General features: G+C 40.0%; 1 protein-coding gene across 4 annotated transcripts in view; it reads left to right on the top strand.

Moving 5' to 3' along the window:
• LOC134642963 (disheveled-associated activator of morphogenesis 1-like) overlaps nt 1–20932 on the top strand; it is a 43249-nt gene that overhangs the window by 2619 nt on the left and 19698 nt on the right. Inside the window, exon 1 of one of the 4 annotated variants that reach the window (XM_063495097.1) lies at nt 12085–12474. The exons of the other annotated variants lie outside the window; for them this stretch is intronic. The gene's annotated coding sequence lies outside the window, so the exon portion shown is untranslated. Of the gene's footprint in view, nt 1–12084; nt 12475–20932 lie in introns of those variants that run through there. 4 annotated transcript variants of the gene reach the window in all.

Here is a 20932-nt window from a genome sequence, read left to right as displayed (position 1 = left end):
AAGAATCATGCTAACACCTGTTCATATGAATGTTTATCTTTTTTTGTAACTGTTTTAATTTGAGTTTCACAAGAAAATAAAAGTAGGAAAATTGTATCCATAATGATGATTCAATAGACTAAAAGGTGTGTCTACTTTATTAAATACCTTGAGAGTTACGCCTTTTCCAGACGTGCGCAGAATTCAGTCACTGCAACTGCGGTTGTGCTGTTTTTGTTGGCAGTGGTCAAATGTTGATGTTTCATGTCATCCTTCTGTTGTCACAGACGCAAACACACTGCCGTGCTGTTGGAAACAGACTTTGACAAAAGCTGTCCCTGGTGAAATCGACTGTGCCATTGTGACTGTCGGTTTTAGTTGGCAGCAATCGGACTTATGTTCTCTGTCCTTAAATTTCCTCATTGGTGCTCTGAGACCAGCAGAGCAATATCAATGTGCAAGTAAATGAATAAAATCATGCTTGTCTCAACCCAGATATGCCTCTAATTTTCACCAACTGGATGTAAAAGTACAGCATTAATAGAGATGTGGATAGCACAAGTATCTGATAATGTATGAAATGGAAGGGTGACAGTTTTGTCATGCTGTATTAAAAACTGGGAAAGCATTCACTTCAGTTTGTGCTCAACAGAGCAAACTATCAACATTGAATGTGCCAACCCACAAACTGCAGTGGCGTATTTTATCTGCTTTTCTGTCTGTCACCACACACACACACACACACACACACACACACACACACACACACACACACACACACACACACACACACACACACAGACGGAGAACTAGGCTAATGAACTGAGTGTTACGTTTCACAAGACCGTCTACATAGCAGCTGGGTGGGGGGACCTCCCTGGGAAGCTCACATTAAGTACTACAGAGTGGAAGAGTAACTGACAGCCCCGACAACAAGGATGGGGGAAGTGTAGACTAATCATTTTCTTCAATGCTGGGTGTCATTCAGGAGTGGCTCTGGCACAACTGAGCACCTGAGGCCACCATACAGTATGTGTGCGTGAAAGTGCATGTGCATCCTTTAAGGAAGGATATGAATGATATTCTGTGAAGTAGTTACTATAAATCATGGCATCTGGGAACTGGTTTAACTTTTTCCCATACACTACACTAAATATACTGTAATGTCTAATAGCCTTAGTTAAGCTTTTAAAAGATAATTATTTACTGGAATAGTCAAAGTGACTCTCACAGCAAGGTAGAAAGTAGCAAATCCAGTTAGCACATACCATAGATAGTTGACTTTGTTTGACTCATGCTAAATGTTTCACATCCTAATTCCCTCCCTGTACTGTTTCCACAAGGGTTGGGCAGTCTGACTGCAACTGTGAGAAAACAGAAATCCATCTGCTTTCAGTGAATTCCGCTGTCGTTACTTCATGGGATTAGTGAATTGGTGGGGTTAGGTTAATTGGTGATTCTAAATTGCTTATAGGTATGAATGTGAGTGTGAATGGTTGTCTGTCTCTTTGTGTCAGCCCTGTGACAGACTGGCGATCTGTCCAGGGTGTACCCTATGGTTGCTGGAATAGGCTCCACCCCACCACCCTCACTCATCATGGTGATTTTATTACCACACCTACTTCACAGGGAAAATTTAGAATTTTAAGTTGATCTCCTGTTTTTTGGTTTTTAAAATTGCATTATTGAAAACTGGAATAATAATTGTATGTTGTATTTTTGCTTTTTGCTGATCTCCACTTGGTCTAATCAGTTCCATCAACTGGGTGGAGCATGAATGAAGAAGCCAAGTTTCTGGTTTAATATTTGACGGATTTTTATTGACGAAGTGACCTAAAAGTCTTTCCTTAATTGGTTCCTCTGGGTAATTATGGTTCCTGCTCTTCCTGTTGGTGCTAGTGCATCATGCCCTTAGATCAAGCGCTCTCTGTTTGACATGTCGTGGATCCTGTGGGATATATGTGGACCTGCAGCACTCTGCTCTCCCATCACAACAATAGGCCTGTATGACTGTTTGAATGTGCCATTCTTTGTGTGGTGTGCTTCACTTGGGCCAGACAATGGCTTCATTTAGCATCCCTTCTCTTTTTGAGGCCTGCTCTGTCACCATGACACCCCTGCCATGCCACACCCTGCCCCCAGTCTGGTTTAGCTTTGCACTTGTTTTCTCTCTTAGGACAGCTGGGCTGAGACAGCCATTGTTGGCCACACCCGAGACCCAACCTCATGTTTTCAGGATTGTTGCTCTGTGGCCATGTGTTCACAGCTTGCTATAGTTTTTGAACTTGAGAATATAAACTAAGGCTGCCCTCAAGGTTGATGCAGACCTGTTAAAATCATCTAACAAAGAAAATCAAACACAGAAATAAATCTATGATTGAAGGGTTTCCTGCAATGCTTTATGCTAGAGGTTAGAAAACAAAGATCACCTCTGCCAACAAGGATTGTGGTGTTGCAGTATAACTGTGACGTTTAAAAATAATATCTATATAAAGTTTTTGCCTGTTACTTTCTAGTTGGCACTTTAGCAGAGTTGATCATGGTATTGCATAGACAGTTATATTTATTCATTTTAAGTTTCTACAGATATTGCAATAATATTGTGATAGTGAATTATTTTGTCTATTAAAGTTGGCAGTAAAAAATCTGATATTGTTACAGCCCTTACTAAAAACATTCACATCTTTGTGAAACAAAATATAAACTCAGTGGGAAAGAGCTAAGCTGAAGAACAGACATCACATATAGTATATCTGCTTTTTCGGACATCAGCCAAATTGATCACAAGATGAGGCATGTCAGAACCTGGCTGGATTACTACCTCAGCTAAACAATTTACTGAAGGAAATCCAGGATTGCAGCTACTGATGTGTGATTTGTCTTTTTGTTTTAACTAGAAAGAAAGAATGTGAAACCTGCCATCATCCTTTTAGTGCAGAAACGCACGTATTTCATGACCTGGAGGCCGAATGCTTTGTTAACTTCTCTTTTTCTGGCCTCTGCTTTGCAGTTTAATTCACATTAAGCAAAACAGAAAGAAACTATAGTTCTATTAGTAATCAGTGCATTTTTGTACCATGAGCTCTTCATTACATATGGTTAACATTTATATTAGTAGATGAGTTGAGATCGTCACACAATGAGTGAGCACTGATTGTGTTTTTTCCACGACCTCATTGACACTTGACCTTTGAGATTGTCCATAGTTGAAAGGGCAGTACACCCTGTTTCCAGCTCAGCCTCTCAGCTGCAGCAGATTTTTCGTTAATGTGTTTCAGGCTGACACACTTTGGACTTCATGTTAAGTAATGGATCCCTCATGGAAAGTCATTCAGTTTTATTAGCAATGAAAAATGCATCACAGCTACATAATGTGAGGTGGATCAATAACAGCAGTCACTGCAGGTGTCTCAAACTGTCATGTTTTACTTGCTGTTATTACATTTAGAATAAGAATATAAATTCTGAAGATTATTAGCCTCCATCTGCTGAACGCAGTGTAAATATTGGGCATGGTGAGTTCTTCCAAAGCCCATTATAGTCACTGATTTTGCAGCACAAATGATCTCCAAAGAGCAGCTTCCCTCAGAGAAACCAGCCTTGATCTAGAGTTTTGTGCTTCTATAACTAGAACTGGGTGACCTATGAAATTATATTTTGGGCTGATCTGAACTTGTTGCATTTGTGCCCTGGAGAACACAGTACAAGCTGTGCTACTTCTGGCTTCCTTTTTGAGACTTAAAGAGATAAAGACTTTACGATTACGATACCTGCAATGTTGATGTTTACACGCTGATGGATGCAACCTCCTTATTGCAGTCTGACCAGAGGAATGTGGAAACATTTGTTTTAAAAGTGAGGTTGCCATAAGTTCTGTACTGCAAATTTCATCCACAAGAAGGAGATCACACGAACTTTAATAGAGTATAACAAACTGTTCTATGACTAAAATTAAAATTTGTGATGTAGTTTTTCTGGGTAAAGGGTCTGTAATTTGAAATAATTGTCTCAGGGTGTATGGTATGTCACATGATGGAGACTAAATTAGCGTTTTTTGGTTCATGCTGAAGTCTCAGAATCACTTAAACTTTTCATCTTGTGTATTTTTCTAATTATATAATAGTGCTGCTTTGCTTTTGGAGTTCAGTTGTAGTTAGTTAAGTTAGAAAATGACTGTTCTCTTGCCAGGCTGAAAGAAATAAGTCAAACCTCAGATTATCATGACAATGAGCTTCAAAATTAATCAAATGTGTGTCTCAGCCACAAGATGTGGAAAGAGTGTATCCACGGTCGAGTTCAAACAAAGGCAGCATGCGGTCCTGTTCTCTGTATATGTGTGTGTCTGTGGGGGAGTCCTTTATAAGCAAGATGTTGGTTGGGAGGGTAGGGTGGATTTTATAGGCCAGGAGGGATTCATGTTTCAGCCCATACTCGCCTCTGTCTCTTTTGTCTAGGTCACCTTAATAATGCTAACTCCCAAAAGCAGAGGTGCGTTAAAATTAGAATTCTGTATGAGTGTGCAGTTTTGTCAGAGAGTAAGCAGCCGGTTGGATGCCAGCATTTTGTCTGACAGCAAATTCAATCAGTTCAGGTTGCAGCTTGAAGTTCTGCTAATAGCTGCTCAGTCCCTGAAAGCTGACGTACATTTAGCATATCAAAGTGAATCATATCACACACTATGATGCAGCTTTGTTTCTTGCACAAACAGGTCTTGTTCTCTAGCGTTTCACCATCAAGTATTAATACTCACAGCATTTCTTTAATGTTCTAACTTATAAATCATTGTAAATGATGAATGTCTACAGCTGGAAAAGGTGATTGATGTAGGTCCTGGAATTTCTCAGGGTGTGGACTCTATCTAAAAGTAGCAAAATATTAGGCTTGTTTTTATATTTGTCTTAGACAAACCCCAGCAACAATGCTGTTACCTCATAAAACTGAATTTCAAGCCTTTGGGATACATATTCAGTTTCCCAATTTATAAACGACATGAATTTGCACAATATGCTGTTTTTCCTGTTTTCATTTCTTCAATGGATGAGGTCAGATGCCAACTTGTTTAAATCTTCCCCAGACACAAACCAAAGCATGTGTGACAGGCTTTGAAACAGCAGACGGATATCAGATTCAGCCCCAGACTGTGCCAGAGCATGGCATGCTTTATCCTGCTCTTAAAATACTGCCCTACCCCTCCAGAAAGCAACACTCAAGTTTGAACAAGTTATCAAGCAAGAGAACAACGGTAGAAGAATGTTTGGGCTATGCCATTTATCTTTCTGTTATGCTGGATGATGTAACTTTATCAGTTTAGACGTTTAAACTCAGGAAAGGATTAAGACTCTGCCGTTGTTAGCTTCTTTTGGCCTGATCATGGATGGACTTCACATGATCTGCAAACTATCACTGCCTCGATTCAGGATAATCCTCATAATAATTTATGTGATGGAAAAAAATGTCTCCTTTGTTGCATTAATGCCTCTTAAGCTGAGATGTTGTTGGTATATTTGACATAATGTAATTTCCAGTTAATTGAGTTGGCATGTCAAGAGCCAGTAATGTTAGTCATGCACATTCTTATTGAATTAGAAGTATTTGCAATTGTTTTATTTTTAAAAGCGCCTTTGTTTCTTTGTTGTGATGCATATTAAGACTTTTGACAAATTACATTCATATGATCTTAAATTAGTCAGAGCATGGTCATAGATTCATAACATATTTCCAGAAACAGTATTCAAAGATTCTTTGTTGTTACTAGATAGTCACTTAACGAAATTCTGTGCAGTAGTTCAATATACACAATAGGGAAATGGTATATACAATAGAGAAACGTTTAAACGGAAGTACTGTATTATGAGTTGTGAAGTTTAGTCTTTTAAAGCGTGAGGTGTGTATGTTTTTGTATAGAGTTCACAGGTATGTGAACCACCTCAGTCTGGGGGTTCTTGTTTTTATGGTCAGAACTAACTAACAAAATACACACAAACCGCTAAAGAGCTTATAGCACCGAGTCGCTACACACAAAAGTACATGCACACTAATATGACACGTCTTTCTATAAAAAAGATAATCAGAGGAGCTTCTTTCTTACTTCTGGGAAAGAAGGGATCCTGATTTTCCTTGAAAAAGATTTCAGGCTGCTGCTCGAACAAGCAGGATTCCCAAAGTATAACGCATCTGTGTGATAACATTAGTGTACAGAAGTCATGAAAACAGCCATGTAGTCAGATGAAACCATCTGCATTAACGATTAAAAATGTTCTTGAACAGTGATAGTTTTACAGCTGCTTGTTTCAGTGGTGTAGCCACAAAACTGGCTAGTAATTCAAGGCTTTTAAATCTCCTTTTTCTTTTTTTTCTTTTTTTCTCTAAGCAAAATTGCAGTAGTGTTAGCATAGCATATATATCTACTCAACAATCATTCAGTTGTACTGCTTCCCTGAACACAGTGTTGTTTTCCAGGAGTTTGCGTTGTGCAGCTGATGCTGTGACGCCACAGGGCAAAGGCTGTCAGGTCAGTCCTGTTAAACAGCAGGTGGCCTTGTTAACATCCACAAACATCTTTTTTTTTCTGCTGTTTATATTTTGGCTTCATATATTTTTTTCATTACAAGGCCCAGCTCTGAGGAGAAGCTTCTCCAAAACATTTCCTAGTTTTAGTTTATTGTTGTAGCATCTAGTTCTCTGGTTGTTTTCCCCCTACTGATATCATGGCACACTTTAAGGTAAGCAGCTTTGTAACTTAGCCATCCTGTCGTGCAAGATGGCCATCTACAGTATGGTGGCTTAGTTTTACTTCAGACTTTGCCTCTGTGCCAGTGAATTAGTCATGCGTCCTGCTGGCATTAAGCCAGTCTCACATCCGTGTTAATGGCCATAGAGGAGACTCAGACTTCGAACCTTTACTCATGGGTTTTCGCCTGGTCATGTGTGACACACACTAATGGACCCACGTGCTTTGAAGCTGTCTTCACCCACGGAGCAGACTGGATACTGATTAGATTATGCTGGATTATCATTACTTTGTTTGATTTGATTTGTTTGTTTATATGTTACCTCTACAGTAATGTTCAGTGGACTGTACTACCTCCGCTGCCTTATCTCTCTGCACGAAAACTTAACCACTGATTTCTCAGCGCAGTGCCAACATCTGGAGGGATCAGCAAGTTAAGCCATGGCCTTTTAACCCTCAAGTTCAGTCAATCCATTACAAGCACGATCACTGCAGCTGCACCATTTCACGTCATAATATTTTTGCAGCAGTGTCTTCCACTTCTTCCTGGAAGACTTTTTTTTGTTTGTTGCTTTGCTGTAGCCATAAATTCTCCAGGTTTGCCTAAATAAAGATGTTATTTTACAGTTTGAGGGCAGTAGAGGTAAAAAGGTTCAGAAAGTACCCTACGTGTAGTTTAGTTTTGGTACAAATCCACACTAAATATAAGATTAGTGACTGTTTCATGGCTGAAAGATAGCTTTGTTTTTTATTAGATGAATGAGCAAGGAAACAACTTGAAGATAACAAGTACTTTGTCAAAAGTCCATTGAAGCTTTAATATGAGTGAGATCTTGAACTCCTGGTCCTCTTACTGGCTTTTTCCAGAACTTACATTTCAATTCACTTATCTCAACAAACTCCACAGAGAGAAACTTTGGGATTGAGTTGAATGGGCCGTGAAAGGCTACAGGAAATAAAAGCTCTGTCTTAACAAGTACGTCATGATGTATAAATGGAAAAACACCAATCTCTATGCTTTTTTCCAGTTTGCTACATGTATCCTCTTTTAGATGCACTTTCACATTTTTTTGTCTTATTTCAGAAATACAACTCCATTCTTCATGTCAAAAGTGTTGTTTCCTTGCTTGGACTTCCTTTTTATGTTTCCAGCTGCGTTCTGCAGATTAGTAGATGTAGAAGGTTATGCGGGCCTTCTGAGATGGACCTGGTTGAGGGAGTAATTACAAGCTTTCCAAAGGGTGGAAGGGACCAGTAAGACCCTTTTTAATCCTGGTATTTAATTTTGTGAATGTTAGGAGGGTCTCCTGCAAGGGAAGGGCTGCATGGTTGGAATTTATAGATATAGCTCCACCCTGAATGAAACACATGCACACGGTGAAGCGCTGTAGCCTTCCACCACATGATACGAGCCATAATATTACGTTCCCCCTTCACACATTCCTTTGCAGTAGTTGGAGAAAGTGTTTTTTATTTAGCGGCTGTCAGTCATGATTCAGCTCAGACTATCCTTAATATTACTGTGCAGCTGAACCTTGGGTTTATTTTTTTGCACGTAAGCATATGTGCCTTTCTGAGGATATATATATATTTTTTAATCTTAATTTGTGTGTGCTTTTGACTGGCCCCAATGATTCACACTGTTATCTGAACAATAAGCAATTAAGTTATTTTCTACATTACCAGAGGTGATTTCTTGTAATCACAGCTGTACTTTTCTGCAGCCAATCAGGTTTCTTGTTTCACAGCTGATGTGTTGCACATTGATATTCAAGCTTCAGCAGCTTGCAGCTTTTAACTCCTTGTCTGCACTGTTTGCAGAATCATTGGAGCCGATGGTGTGCTCTAATTAATTTGGATACTGATTGTTTTCATTCTGCTTTGCTTCCTTGCATTATCATTTATTTTTATTTAACGTGTGCTTATTAGAAAAAAATATGACACAAAATTAATGCCAAAGTAGCCATAATATGTACTTTTGTTTGTTGGAAGTCATAAAACAGGGTAAAGTTTAACTCTGTGCTTAAATGATTAATGATTAACAGAAAGGTTCAGTGGAGTTGCTGCCAGAGGATGGCTGTTCCTGATAATTCTTAACCTGCAGATGTGATGATGCAAAACCCTCAAGCTAGTGCTGTCATAGATTATGTCATTCAAGCATGCACATGCTGCAAGATGAGCAGTCTGCCAAAGAGAAAAACTATTTGTTAGTGACATGTTACTGATCACTGTTTTATCCATGATAGTTTAAGCTCATTTTTCCAGACTCTCCTCATCCACATTATTCTATTGTTGTCTCATTATCCTAAATGTTCAGATTGCAGGTAGAAGTAAGGATGGTAGGACATAAAAATCTTTATTTTATAAACTTTTCTGGATTTCCTTTTTAAAGAGGAGTTCATAAAAATGCTACACATGAAAGAAAGCTGCACGGTCTTTCTTCATAGATTCTAGTTTAACAGAAATGCAGGACAGTAATACCGAATGTTACTAAAAACATTGCCATCCTCACTACACCAAACATTGGCTGTTACACCTGGTGCACACGAGGTCAACAAAACATCGGTCCTGGCTTTTTATCGACACAGCAGATCCATCCCATCAGAACAGGAGCCGTCCATGGGAACTGGACCTGTCTGTTGTTCCAGCTGCACGACATTCTTTTCAGAGGCAGCTACCCAGCACTGTACAGCTTCCACTGTTATCCATTCATGACTGCACCGGCGCGGCCTGCCACTGATGTCTGTTACCCCAGCCCTGTAGAGATAAACTGTTTCACACAAGCCCAGCTATGTGGATCAACAGTGCAAACTCAGACGTGGAACTATAAAGTCCGCTGTGAGAAAGTTGAAGGGCTTCAGAAGATAAAGTATTCTATCATCTAGCCATAACATGTGACTGGATCAGAGATCTAAAAGCTGCAGACGGCTTTACATGCTGGCATGTCCAGATGAGAGGGAAAGGCAGCTGCTGGAAAGCTGAACTTTTGAAAACCCTGAAATCAGGGAAAGTGACATTACTAACCTCTGACGAAGACGGGCAACATTTTTAAAGCTTGCTTGCAGCTGTCAAGGTTTAAATGTTGCTTTTAGGTTTGATGTGCGACTTCCTTTTGGCAGGGGTGTGTTTAGAATCAGTTTTCTTGGCAAGCAGAGTAAATTCATAGTCTCGGTTATAGTTTCACTTACAGAGCATATGATACTCCTACTGTGTTTCTGCCATATTTCTACTTATGGAGATTCAAAATGGTGTTGAATAACATAATATACAACAAAAGCACTGAGAGATTTCACTCTCATGAAACGGCTTGGTAATGCTTCACTCACCTGTTTTGTTTTTTGTTTTGTAACGAACAAAAGTTAATAAGTAGGGGAGAGCGTGCTGGTGTGGTGGTTGCCTTGATTCCACTGTTTGGTGGGTTCTTTCTGTGTAGAGTTTGCATGTTCTCCGTGTGCTTGTGTGGGTTCTCCCAAAGTACTCTAGCTTCCTTCCACATTGTAGAGACATGCATGCGATTGGATTCATTGACAAATCTAAACTGGCTTTAGGTGTGAATGTGAGAACTAGGATAGGCTCAAGCACCCTGTGACCCTGAATTGGATAAGAAGAAAATAAATGGATGAATGGATAGATGTTACTGACTGATGACACTTAATTTGTCTACACCTGCATGGAACCGGGTGTCTAAATCAGGTAGATAATTTTCTCTTATGAGAACATGTCTGATTTTGTCACCTTCACCATTGAAGAAAACAGATGGACAAAATAGTCATTAGTACAGATGACATGTTTTCAAACATTACGTCAGAGGTGAATCAACACGCCACAGTAAATTTTCATATTGCGACATCATATGCTTATTGCTGTTGGTTTGGAACATTTGATTCTATTTAAACAAAGCTTAGAGTGAGTGTCCCTTATGCGGGGGGAAAAAAAGCAGTGTTATTTTATCTGAGATCATTTTATGTCTTTGATCCAAAGACTGTGTATAAAAATAGACGTGGTCACTGTGATTTGGTTTGTGGACTACCATTCTGAAGCCTCGAGTTGAGCAATTTGGCTGAAGCCATCTTGTTTTTGTTAAAACCAGATGTCACAAGCACAGGTTGGATCGGACTGAGTAATCGAGAACACTACACACCCATACGGTAGTGGTGTCAATCAGTAGGGAGCCACACCCTAGCGCATACGTAGGTTTATTGTCTGTTGTTCTAAATGGAATTTCATTTACATAAAGTTTGAAACTAGTGATTTGGAGCATAAATTTCATAAGTGAATAAGTGTTTCTTCGCGTCATAAGTGAGCAGTACGGTCATTTTGTCATATAAATTTGTACAATCAGACTTCTTTTTGCAAGCAGAGGAGTAACCCCCCACAGGCCATTAGGAACAATGCATTTTTAAAGCGCTTCTTCATTGTTTTCACTTTTCAAATACAGAAGCTACATCCATGTTTTAAATAAGGCCTGTTTTTCCGATAGTCTTTGAATTTAACAGAAAGTTAAATAATTAACTGAATCATCATTAAAAAGTCAAAACAATCAAGATGATGCTGTTCTACATGTTTCACAAAAGTCTTTTTTTAATACTTAAAAGAAATTTGTCAGCCACTTTGTAATAGAGTTTTCTATTAAGACTTCAAATTTTTCTGACTTCACTGATGGCTGACTATTACTTTTTTACGTTAGTGAAGGTAAATTCCTGTCACACTGTGTTCTGACTGTATGTGCAATTGATTGTAATTTCATGAAAGTCATTCTCAGAAAATTCCATATGCAATTTTATTACTTTGGTGTCTGAACAAAAAAAGTCACAGTGTTGCAATTCAGGAATGTTTATGGATGCTGGATTTTGTTAGGCAGTAATTAGCTGAGATGCACTCATGATACATGTGCAGTAAATCATGTGGGAGTGTCTGACATTGTTTAGATTAAAATTCTTTGGGATGTTATCACCGTTTTGAGACTGCAGTGTTGCATATACTGAAGGTGTTTTATTAAACACAGGACTTCAGAATAATGATGAGAAGCAGTTCAGCTCTTCTGCTTTCTTTCGTTTGGACATTGGTTTGGACATTGCTTCATTCCTCCAGCATCCCTGGCACACATGAATAGCATCCTTCTCTCCCTGTCACACATTTCCACCGCACGGTTTCCACCTTAGCCTTCTTTTCTTCCTACAGCTCTTCAAACATGCCCTCTTCAAGCAAACCCTTCAAGAAGTTGTTCACAGCCGGTAAGGGGGGGGAAGCGAGCTGGGCGGTGGCCATGGCCCGCCTGTATCCTATTAGGACTAGGAGTGTTGAAAAGGGGTGTGGCCTGGAGCCAGTAACATCTGTGCCTCTCCCCTCTGCCCCCACGGCATTCTGCAGAGAAAGGCAGAGAGAAGGAGACTAGGGAGGGAGAGAATACGAAAGAAGTACTCGCCAGCCAGCTGGCTGTGTGCATGATCTCAAGCAGCAGCTCGTTCTATGTACGGCGAGTTTATCCCTTGTTTGCCCTGCAGCCATCACAGAGACACATCCTCAACCTAACTGGGATTTTCCTTTGACAGCCTCTGAGAAGGTGCTTATTAGCCACTTAAACCCCATCCAGATGACTTTGAACCTGCGTGGACTACATACCTTGTGCAGGAAATGCTCCGCTGCATGCTGTGTGAAGGGATAGTTTTTTCTGTCGACAGTGCAGAAAGCTGGATACTGCAGTGAGTTGAGGATATAAAGGGAATGCCAAGAGCACAACAGAGGCAAGCTCACTCCTGGACAGGGTAAGACAAGCAAAATGCATCTTCCAATTCTAACCTATAATTAAATGAATGCAAGGAAAAGGAGTGAGGAGCCAAAGCCGGCTATCTGCTGGCTGAAATGTTTGAGTGTGGACTGCATGTGACCGGGAGATAGTTGGAGGCTATCAGCGTGTGAGTGAGGGGAGTCGGGGCTGCTGGTGTGCTTTATCATTCCCCAGAACACAAGCTGGATTGGATTCCTCTCACCAATACGTAGGTGAATGTGTCACGTCTGTCTAATTAAGAGGTGTTGGTGCAGAAAAACAGTGTTGCCGTAGTAACCGAGGGGGAAGGGGAGGATGACAGGTCGCTTCTGCCGGGCCCCACGGCTGATTTCACGGTGGGAGAGTTGTCCTGTGTATGTGGGGAATGCCCCATAATGACAAGGCTGCTCTGGAGATAGGGTGAGGTGGTGGTAGAAATATGTGCTTACACACACAAACACACACACACAGACACAGTGGCTACAGGGTGCTACCTCCCACCAGCTTCTCTCCCTGGTTTGCTGCCCATTATCAGTATCAAGTGAGTGAGAGAGGGAGAGGATGGCATACTTTTTCCATGATGGGAGTGGAGTGCAGATAATCAGGTCAATGAAAGCAATGTCACCTTGAGCGTTTAGGGGTCCGCTGATTCTCCTCGCTCGTTTCCTGCCACTGCCCATCCTCCTCAGGTTCCACTCTCACTTCCGCAGCCTCTCTCGAGAGGCTACACACTACACATCACATAAATACTATATAGACTCATGGATTACAAAAGAGTAGTTGTAATTTTGTGTGGATTTTACAGTGCATCTGGGTGATGGCAAGCTAGATTTTTACCCTGTAATCCGTAATGGTTTTGTTATTTGTTTTTGTCTGCTGAATTAGAGCGACAATCCTATTTTCTCCCTTATAAGCATCCAGAACAGATTAAAAAGGAGGGTAATGTGCACTGGAAGGGGCTTACATTAAATCACCCTCCCACCCAGCTTGCACCGGTCACCCACCGCTCTGGTTGCCATGGCAACTGAGGAAGAGGTAGGGATTTTTAAACGGCTGCAGCTCAGGGTATCCTGGAAAATATTACAGCGCAGTCCCCACCCTGTTATTGATGATCTGTGAGGCTGTACATTTCATTACTCAGAAATAAATATGTGATTGGCGTTGGACTGTGCCTAGCTGTGGCACACATGAATCTTTCTTTTGCAGTACACAGAAAGATCACGATGACAGCTAGCGGTGCCTTATAAGGACCGCTAGCTGTCTTTCAGACTAGGGGATTTATATTTGTACTCACCAGTTGTTTATTACTTGCTGTTCTCTCTTCGATCTCACTGCTTATTTACAGTGATGCAGTTGTTTGTGATACTGATGCACACGTGGGAACTGTTTCAGAGATGGCACTGATTGTCTGCCCTTGCTGCTCATAATTGAGGGCATATTGATCCTCCAGTTTAATGATTCTCAAGCTCTCGACCTCTGCATGCCTACATACAAAAGAGCTAAAGTACTCCTTCATCCATTGGTCAATCAGTTCTTTTCACAATAAAATCAGGTCTCTAATACTCCATTCAAAAAGATTATACACAGCATTTCTGGGAATGCTGTAATTTCCAACTTCTGAGCTGTCACCAACATTTATAATAACAATTTACGACTGAAAGCTGATAACTCAAACTTTTTTTAATATATATATATAATGATGTCAGTGATAAGACACAGTGTAACCCCACCTTAGTGCATTGCTTTGATTTATTACATGCAATACCGTGGATACAAATCACACTGGTGCATTAATAAAGGCATGAAGTGGGTGTAATGAGCGGCTTGTTTTATATGCTATTTTTAAACTGCGCTGTTCTTTTTCCTTTTATCTTGAATGTAGTCGATAAATAGAATTCGAGATGACAGCAATGAAACTCTGGCATGGATACTGTCGCATGTTCAAGTATTTTCCGTCTTTGCCCCGAGTCTAACCTCCATGAAAGCCTGACCTGTTCAAAAATGCTAAGATCTTAAGAGTGGGGGGTTGAAGACTTTGTCTGCAGAACAAGTTTGGCAACCTTGCTGGTGGAAAGTGCAGTAGCCTTTTAACCTGCTTTTTAATCTCTGTCCTCCCAGCATTATCTGCACACTCCCAGTTTCTCAAAGTATATTTTTTGCGTTGTGCTCATACATGTAAGAATCACAGGAATTTTTTAAGAGCTGTGGAAGAGCTTGGAATATATGTATATTTGTAACAGTAATAAACTGAGACTAAAGCCTATTTGGTTAATATTATTATAGTTTTTGCAACTATTAAAGTGTCAAAATATGGTTTGGTGAGCATCCAGTCAGTTTCCCTGTTGGAGTTTCTATAAAGGAATACAAGCTTGTATAGAACTAGAGGGTACCACATATTAGATTCACCAGTGATTTGAATCTTTCCAAGACAACAGAATAACTTGGTGATAAACAGCTGCTTATCATCACTGGGTGTGCACAACGCTTTGTTCATAAAATAATGCTAGACAAAACAGGTCAGGTTATCACAGTCTTCTAATCAAATATTCACTTACAGAGTTTATTGTTCACACTTTATGTTAGTCAGCCTTAATGTGAGTGTATATATCTTTCTCTTTCTGTTTTTGAAAGTAGTTGTGGCTTCAGATGCATCATAGACTATGACTAGAGTACTGTCTCCAGAAGCGTGTGAAGATCATGAGCCTGTGTACTGAAAAAAAACAAACAAAACAATTAGATTACCTTTATGTAACATAGGTAATCGAATTTGCTGTTTTTACCCCAAGCAGATACAGCAGGGTCTCGGAGTACAGAATAACATTTAATTGTATTGTTTACCATTAGTTGTTATATCCAGGGTTATAGTATTCATATGGATCTAATTTTCCTTAAAGAGTCCACTGACAGATTTTTTTTAAACTGTTTTATTTATGCACATAAGCAAGTCATCATAAAACAGGAAAAACTACCGCAGCAATAGAATCACATTACATTCCTTATGGTCACAGCCCTGACTAACTTTGAAACATTAACTTTCACTACTTCAAAGTGCTACAAGAGCTTTTATAACCCACAGCCCTGTAAAATGACTGTAAAGTGTATCACCCGATGGAAGAATCGCTTCCTTTGTCTCTGTGTTATCCCTTTCTCTTCGCTTTGCGTCTCTCTATGTTAATCCTGTAATCTGAGAGCCACTTCAGCACTGCTCCCTCAGCCATGTGACATTAATGCTCCAGAGGCAATGCCTTTGTCATATCTCGACATGCAGTCGTGTAATTTAAATGCACATGAGCACAAACATATCAGAGCAGAATAGCTCTGCTGCTGTAACACTGCAGCTTTGACACCGACTTTCTGATGGCTTTCCATTGACTGGCAGCCAATGGGGACCGATTGATTTTAATCTCCATTAAACCTGCCAGTCAACATTTCTCTCACGGCCTAGTTATTTTCTGATAAGTGTCCAAGTTATCATGTGTTTACTCATTGTGTGCTCGGGGTGCCATTAAGTAATTGGCACAATGATAGCTATGTATGGTATCCAACTGTGCAAGATACCACTATGCCATTTGTACCACATCTAAACCAGGGAAAATTAGTCACACACCATTTAACATTTCCTTCTTGCTAGGAGAAAAACCTTAGCAACACACACACTAAAGCTACATTACAAAATGTTATGTTATTAATGCCACTCTTAATGCTGTTAATGTTGTGACTGTGACCAAATGTGCCTCTGATGTTGAATCAGTTTTCATTTGCACAAGTTAGGCAAAGTGTTGAAATACTGGTTTGATTGCTGGTTTCTAGCTCAGCAGCTCTGGGCTAAGGTTGTTTTTTGGCGAAATGACTTCCTCCAACCTTATTCTATGTCCTCAGCTTCATTTGCAGCTGTCCATACAAATCCAAAATATTTTTGTCAGTGCAGGGCACAATAATCCTTGGGCTTTTAGTTAAGCATGTTGCAGAGAGTGCACTTGGCAAACCATGAACTGTGCCTCCAGTATCAGTGGAGCAGATATAGTTTTCAAAAGAAATGTTCCTGTGTGCAGCAGCATCTTATAGCTGTGTCCATGACCTGGAGTTGCTTTGCATTGAATATACTTTGGCAAGATGATCATCAAATCGTAAGTCTGATCCATCCCAAATCCTAAATCAGTAAAGAAGATTAAACTTCTGTGTACCAAATACCTTTCTGCTCCGCCCACAACCCTGCTACAGCTATACCCTGTATAGCCAACCGTGCTTCTACCAGCTGTGCCATATTTTGTTGTTGTTGTTGTTTTTTTTTTCCCACAAACATCCGATGAAATTATTTGGGCTCTCTTTAGATGCTGATGCAACAGATGTTTGTGGGTTAGTGGAAAGACATTGTGTAAGAACAGCATTATACTGATGCAATTTTTCCAGGAGAAATGCTATTTTTATTAACACCCTGTACACACTGTAAGGAGTTCAAGAACACTGTTAGATTGATGTCCCTGATGCAAGGAGAGATTCGGTGTGTCTCTGAAAGAAAGAAGGGTAGATTATAATTATATATTGTTATACTGTTGCTAAATCTCCTCAACCAAATCAAGGTAGACAGTGTACAGTGCTGCCAGATATATTCTGTGTATTGATTCTGAGTAGAGCCTTAATACATATGTTGTTCAAGGTTTCTTTGGCTTTACCAAAGAAACACAGGAGAGATTCTCATCTCTTTCAGCATGAATGCAGCCTGTGATTTGGGTGAATATTATTCACTGTAGAAATCAAAAAATTAAAACTACATCTCAAAGCTAGAAACTCCTGAGAGATGCCAGCTGTTGCAGAAGAAGGTATTTCACACATCTGTTTTCAATACACTGCTGTCCACTGTGTTCTCTTTCCAAGGTTGAATTCCTTCTCCAAGTCAAGCACAATCTGGGTTATTAGCATCAGCTTAAAGTTGACCTCTTATTGTGTGAAAATTAAACAAGGCTACTGATTTATAACAATTAATTTTGGATCGACTTCTGTACCTGTCACTCATGTAGCATCAGGAAAATCTGGTACACTGAGCCTTTTACGGTTAACGGCAGAGAATCCTAAAGCGGTTAATAAACTGACAGAACAAAATCAACAAAGAAAGATGTGACAGCTGGATGAAGTGTCAGGTCATCCTTAAATTCTTTAGTTTTCCCTGCACATGTTTAGTAATGTGAGCCTCTTTGTGTTTAGCTTAAGATGCTCTTCTTACTTCTGCCTTTTCTCCAGTGGACCTGACAGTTGTGCAGGTTTTAATGGAGAGGTCTTGGGCAGGCACCATGGGCGGGCTCACACTCACTTCGCAAACACTGGGATTGTTTTTACAGTTTGGACTCATGCCAGGTCACCCGCCAAACCACATGGTCAAGAAAACAACAAGACTATCCACAGACAGAAATCTCCTTCACACAAAGAGAGAAGTGTTTGTTAGGAAATGGGTGGGCGGGTCTAATTATTGGATGTGTATGAATGAAGGAGTACAGAAGAATCTGGGTTAATCTGTATGCATCTGCCTACAAAAGACATGACGTTTCTCTGTTAAAGTCCAGGACTTGATTTATTTCATGATAAATAGCATTCTTCTTGGTCATATGAACAATGGGACTGCTACATGGCACCTCATCAACTTTCAGACTCTTAATATTTCAGACATACTACTACATGGATAATTACTGGATATGACCACTAATTTGGCTGTTACTTCTTGGACAGTTAAGATCAGTTCAGCTGGCTAGGCTGTACGTGACCTGTAATTAAAGATAATCTGTTGCTCCCTCTCAGTTAGAGCAGGTGACAGTGGAACGTGTTGTAGTGTGCGTGTTCAGGGTCACAAGACTCACCTGGCTATGAGAGGAATGTTGTCCTGTTGCAACAAGCCTCTGTTAGGTTCGGCACCTTGACCGTCTGACAGACAGCCTCCGGGGACTAATGTGAGCGCACTCAGGTCTCAGAGGGTAAACAATTCCAGCACAAAGACTTCACAGACATCAGATGGTCTCAATGTTCAAACACTCCCGGTGACCTTCTTCGCATGGTTGAGTCGTGGCATATCCTCTGGCTACTGTAGCTGGATGGGGGACCAGCTTTGTCCCACTCTGGCTCACAAGTTTAAACAAAGTTTACAGCCTGCTTTAGCTAATGGAAAAAATGGGCAGCTTTGTGTACTAATATGGTCAAAGAAGCCTCTGAAAGGCTTCTTCCCTTCATGCTAGAATAGATGGTGAGTGTGAAGCCAAGCAGCTGCTGCCGAGGCCTCCAGTAGTCAATTTAGAAAAGTCAAGGATGTGTCAAAATAAATACACTATTCAGCGTGTTAATAAGAGAGAGCTGCTGTGTACTTTATCCCACGTGTGGCCATTTGGCCTCAGGCACCGTGTATTTCTAGTGGTACTGTATGCTTTTTATTCACTCTGTTGTATATTTTGGTACATTTGCTTTCTTTTTTTTTTTCTTTTTTTAGAAAAGAGTGATTATTGTTAAAGTGGAATACATGTTATGACTAGTATTGTTTGACAGTTTGTCCAGTTAATTGTAGTTTGTTGGCTTTCAAGAGCAAAAAGCAGTGATGTGGACAAGTATCTAGTGCTTCCGATTTGTCAGAGTAGCAGTTCATTATAAACGCAGTCTGCCTTGAGACGAAATCTTAAAAAATAATTTGTTTAAAAGTTAAATTATATCCTATGTTACTGCTTGTGTTATTTATATATCTTTTAGAGGTTTGCTCCTTTTGTTGTTGTTAGAATCGGCACATCTTAAAGGATTTATTTGGTGCTTAAGAATAAAAATGATAGAAGGTGACAATTTTTTCTGGTGGTTGGAAAAAGTTGCTGACATCCTTCATTTAAAAAACAAAAATACAGCTGCTGGATGGAGGAAACCCATATGAACCAAAAAGTGACAAAAATGGGACAGTGATGCTATTGGGCCCTATTTAGGTTGACCAAAGACATTGCCATAGGAAATGCCCTCACTTTCTCCTTTGGAAGAAATAACTAGTTTGTTTCCTCGGCTCGCTGAGAATAGCGACCCACAATCTTCGATTACCGCTAAGGACGTGACCTGACCAGACTAAATTTAAAAATGCTTCACACTGAACTTGATGCATTCAGTCTGTGTGGAGCATTTGACTTATAGAAAATCACTGGAAAAGGTCAAGTGAACAGGGTTATAATCTGCTGGGCTATTCGTCACCACGACAAGACGTCCAGACATTTCTGCAGTTCAGCACAACCTCTGTGGTTTATGATGCTGAGCCTCACACCACAGTGTAGGGACAGTGTAGAGATATTTTTGTGGTATGCTGACGACAGCATACTTGTGGATATCTGGACATCTCATCTTTATTTCCCAGACAGCAGATATGTCCTTTGTGCACTTGATTTCCTTGTTGAAGATAAACCATCGGGTTGGCAAGCACACTCTGCAACTTTCTTCTCTCTTTGTCACGTTTAACATGATTATTATACTTGTACATGTGTTCCAGGTTGTTTTGTGTTTTTTTGTTGGTTTTTTTTTTTTGGGGGGGGGGGGGGGGGGTTCCTAGTGAGTTTTGATGTTTGTTTTTCTTTTAAAATCTTACCTTATGTTTTACTTTGAGGCTTTAGCGACAACCTTAGCATCTGTCACCCTTGACTGAAAGCAGAGAGGCAAATGTTTCAAGCACAGTTCAGTCTGGTCACAGGTCAAAGTACAGTCTGAGTGAGATGACTGAAGGGCTCTGGTCTTAATCTCCTAAGACCCGAACTCTTTCATGGCATGCATTTTTAATTTCTCTTTGATATTGGGGCTGATTGGGACCTGATGAATGTAAAAACTAAGAATTACCTGATTTTATTTTTTTTAATTTTTATTATTTTTCTGTTTTTACCTGATTTTTGCTCCTGAGAAAAATGAGATCCACATATGAGGACATTCGTTTGAAATTTTGATAGAACAGTGTCAGTATAATGTCCTCGTAAGTGGATATCAGGCCTTTGTAGAGCAAAGTATTTTGGTCCAGACAACCCAAAATGTGATGTCCACATATATGGATGCCAGGTCCTAGGAGGTTAAACAAGACTTAAAGATTTAAACTTTGAAAGTTTAGCTGTTACAGATTGTCCCTCAGAGCCAGAGTTTTAACATCACAATGGCACTTGAGGAAGTGTCGGGGAATTTCCAGAGTCATCAAGTTTTATCTTGTCATGATTATTAAAATTTGGACAGTAAATCTGGTAGTTGGATATTTTTGTCAGAACCAAAGTAGTCAAATGGCAACCTAAAATATACTGTCTCTAGTGTTTGGGGGGAGGGGGTTACTTAAATGATCCCAGATTTGTATTTATTTATTTGTTTTTTAAATAATCTTCCCCTTGTAAAACTTTCATTGATATGCTGAGACGGTCATCAGCAGTGCTGCTCGTTTGGGATAGCTGAACTCTGTGTATTTTTATCTGTGATAGACAGGC

This window comes from Pelmatolapia mariae, linkage group LG15 (assembly GCF_036321145.2).
Source record: "Pelmatolapia mariae isolate MD_Pm_ZW linkage group LG15, Pm_UMD_F_2, whole genome shotgun sequence".
Taxonomy (NCBI): Eukaryota; Metazoa; Chordata; class Actinopteri; order Cichliformes; family Cichlidae; genus Pelmatolapia; species Pelmatolapia mariae.
Note: the sequence above shows the minus strand (reverse complement) of the source record. Positions and strands in the feature narration are given on the sequence as shown.